Genomic DNA, 4,251 nt, shown 5'->3' on the forward strand with positions numbered 1-4,251 from the left:
GCTAACATTGATAAATAATTGATAAAACACAGAAATCTGTTCAATTGAGAGGCTTGGAGTAATTAATCCTGATAGCACATTAACAAACTGACAAAACATATGGCTGTCTGGTCGATGTAAATCAAGGTTATAAAGCATTGTTTGGTCCTGATACAGGCCCACCAGTATCCAAACACTCCCTCAGTTCCTGGGAGTATAATCTCCTTTGCACCTACTTAGCCCTAGATTGTGTCCCCTTCACAGAATCACCGTGAGTCTCCAAGGGCTCAGGAATCACTTGGCACCAGGGAATCCTGATTCTCAGCAACAAAACATACAATTAAAAATATAGTGTGAAGTCCTTTAAAACACATGTGGGGTATGTACACTATGTGTGCTGAGACTTTTCAAGGTCTCAAAGTAAACAGAAACTAACCAGTAGAGGCACTATGAAGTCATCAAAGGTCATATGAAGGAGACATCAAAGGGCTCCGTGATTATGAGGGGAAGGGCTACACTCTTAATAATTTAACATCAGTGTCATTTTATACTACTTCTGTAAGACCAAGCCAAAGCCTTATGTTTGAAGACTATATAGGATATATTTTCAACTCATGTATTTTTAACAACTTACATTGTGTATAATTATGAGCAAAATGTTTTGAAATACATATATTATGTAAAAATGGATATAAATTTTTAATTCACACATAGTTTTGTTAAGCACTGGCATGATTTCAAATTTAATGACTTCAGCAACAGTAAAGGAAGGTATACTACTAGCTTTGAAAAATGTCTATTGTGTATGAGGTCCAATATGTTTACCTTTTTTCTCTTTTTTCTTTCATTCTCATTCATTCATTCATTCATTCATTCATTCATTCATTCATTCACTTTTGGTGCCGGCACCTGAGGAGACTGAACTAGGAGCATGGTATCTTCTAAGCAATACCAACCATAGTGTCACAAACTTAGCCTTCTTAAATCTTTAAAGTTAAGGACTAAGCTGCCAAGGTAGTTCTTGCAATGGTGACACTCATGTTTAAATTTTCTGATCAGTGGAGGTGATAAGCATGCATCACCAAGCCTAGCTCTTAACATATTTTGATTTGAAAAAATAATACAAATTTGTAATATGAAATTCAGATATAAAAAGAAATATGCCATTTCATTTTTCAAATCATATTAAATCCATTCTCATGGAAAATACACTGATTCAAATCCCCTTGCAGGGTAAGAATTTGTTGGTAAACATGTGCCCAGAGACTTTGTTGCTTAGAACATGAGGGAAATCACACCTTATCCTCAGCTTATTTCTGTGGGTCTGTGGAATAGTAGCATGGTTATTCTTTTCTTTATGGCTAATAAGTGCATTTAAGTGATGACATACCACCTTTCTCTTTCTGGGACTCGGTTACCTCACACAGGGTGATATTTTCTAGTTCCATCAATTTGCTGTCAAATGTCATTTCCATGGCTTTATCAGGTGAGTAATCTTTTATTGTGTAAATATACCACATTTTCTTTATCCATTCCACAGCTGAGGGATATTTAAGTTGTTTCCAATTTTTGGCTATCATGAATAAAGCTGCTATGAACATAGTTGAGAAAGTGTTCTTGTGGTAATAAGAACACATGCTTCACTATAGAAGCCATATTTATAATACTCAGAAGCTGGAAAGAATACAGATGTCCCTCAACAGAGAAATGGACACAGAAAATGTGGTGCATTTACACAGTGGGATAGTACTCAGTTATTTAAAACAATGACTTCATGAAATTCACAGGCAAATGGATGGAACTTGAAAATATCCTGAGTGAAGTAACCCAGTCACAAAAGAACACCCATGATATGTACACACTGATAAGTGGTTATTAGCCCCAAAGTTCGTGATACCCAAGACACAATTCACAGACAATATGAAACTCAAGAGTAAAGAAGACCAAAGTGTGAATTCTTTGGTGCTTATTAGAAGGGGGGAACAAAATGCACACAGGGTGAATTATACCAACAAAGTGTGGAGCAGAGACTGAAGGTAAGGCCATCCGAAGACTGCCCCATCTGGGGTTCTAACCCATATACAGTCGCAAAACCTGTACAATATTTTGGATGCTAGGAAGTGCTTACTGACAGGAGCCTGATATGGCTGTCTTCTTAGAGGCTCTGCCAGATCCTGACAAATACAGAGGTGGTTGCTCACAGCCAACCATTGGATTGAACGCCAGGTCCCAGATGGAAGTGTTGGAGAAGAGACTGAAGGATACAACCCGATGCAGGGTCAACAGGCCACACCCCCACCAAGCTCCTGGAGACTGAACCACCAAACAAAAAATACACATGGAGGGACTCATGGCTCCAGCTGCAGATGTGGCAAAGAATCGCCTTGTAGGACATCAGTGCAAGGAGAGGCCCTTGATCCTGAGGGGGGTTCAATGACCCAGTGAAGGGAAAAACCAGGGCAGGAAGGTGGAAGTGAGTAGATGGGTGGGTGTGAGAGCACCCTCATAGAGGCAGGACAAGGTGGGAGGATATGATAGGTGTATTCTAGAGGGGAAATCTAGAAAAGAGATAACATTTGAAATGTAGATAAAGAAAATATCCAATAAAAAGGGGGGGAGGAACCCAGTAAGGTGGCCAACTGATGACTTCCAGCACACTCAGAACAATAATGGGTGGAAATTTTCTAAAAGAAACATTCCATGGGAGGGCTGGGCAAACCTGAGGAAGGCCTGACACCTGCTGGTGATTGAGCAACAACACACTGACATCCATTTGTTTACATTCTCAGGGACACTGCAGCCAGAAACTACACCTTCCCATCAGAACTGCTTGTTCCATAAGATACTAAAATGTGGTGGGGAATTTTAAACATTCCTACTATGAACATAAGGCTGGCTGGTTGTTTACCTCCTTGGTTATTCTTGGCTTTAATTTTTACATTTTTAATCTTCACACTTGCATAATTATCCTTTTGCTTTAATTTTTATAGTAAAATATACCAAAATAAAATAAAACTCAAAGTTCAATAAGACAAACCAACAGGAGGAAGAGCCCAAGAGAAGGCAAAAGAATCAGAGACCAAGTTTGCATACTCATGAATGCCGATAAGCATTAAACTAGAAACCATGTATATACATAGAGGATGAGGTTTTAACCCATGCAAGCCCTGTGCATGCTGCTTAAGACTCTGTGGGATCATATGAGCTTTGCTCATTTGATTTAGAGGGCCGGGTTTCCTTGCTGTTTTCTATCCCCTCTGGCTCTTAAATGCTTTCTGCCTCCTATTCTGAAGTGTCTTCTGAGCTCTGACAAGAGGGATTTGATGAAGACATTTCATTTATGGCTGATTGCTCCAAGGTCTGTCATTCTGTGCAATGTATGACTGTGGGTCTCTGTGTTTGTCCCCGTCTGCTGAAAGAGGAAGCAATTATAATTTGTATTTGTAGGACCTACATGGTGAAAGTAGAGAAATTCTGGCATGGAGAACTAGAGGACTGGCGGGAAGGGAAAGTAAGATTTGTTCAATATGGAGGATGTACTTATATGAAGATGTTTTATAAAGAGAAAAGATGCAGTGGCCCCTGTCTATAATCCAGAGCTAAGGAGCAATGGAAATACAGAGCATGACTGCTCTGTACTTGATTTCCAACTGAAATTCAAAAGGCTTCCCTCAAAGTTAGAAACTGACTTCTGGAAACACCAGGTCATATTTTTCCAAATGCTTTTTAATAGGAATCAATATAGAAGTGTATTAACAGAATTGAATGCTAAAGTTATACATGGAGACAATTATATACTCTCTTTCAAATAAAATATAAATAAAATTTAAGAGACATTAAGCATTGAATACTGTTTATTGTTGCAATCTGTGGTGTAGCTGATAGAGACCAAAGACAACAAAATGTTTGAAGATGAAGCCAGAGAACAGCCAAGGAAAAAGAAACATTACTCTTGATATTGACGAAGCCCAGAAAAGTCTAGATGAGAAGAAAAAAAAAAACTAAACTATTTTCTATCATTGTTGAACCATAGGATTTCCCAAAAAGTACAAACTATAGTCTGATTATTCACCATGTCAATGTAACTTAAAATAAAAGGAGAAATCATTTCATAATTTCAATGTGATAAAATTTAAGTGTGACAAAGGCTAAGTAATTTGTACAGATTGCATCTGTTAGATAGGTACTAGAGTTGAGGCCCCAGTTATTCAAATATAATTTAGAAAGTAATTTAGTAGATCCTAACAAATGAATATTTTTTGCTAAAATAAT

This window comes from Mus caroli, unplaced genomic scaffold (genome assembly GCF_978045245.1).
Source record: "Mus caroli unplaced genomic scaffold, Mus_caroli_1 scaffold_7, whole genome shotgun sequence".
Classification (NCBI taxonomy): domain Eukaryota; kingdom Metazoa; phylum Chordata; class Mammalia; order Rodentia; family Muridae; genus Mus; species Mus caroli.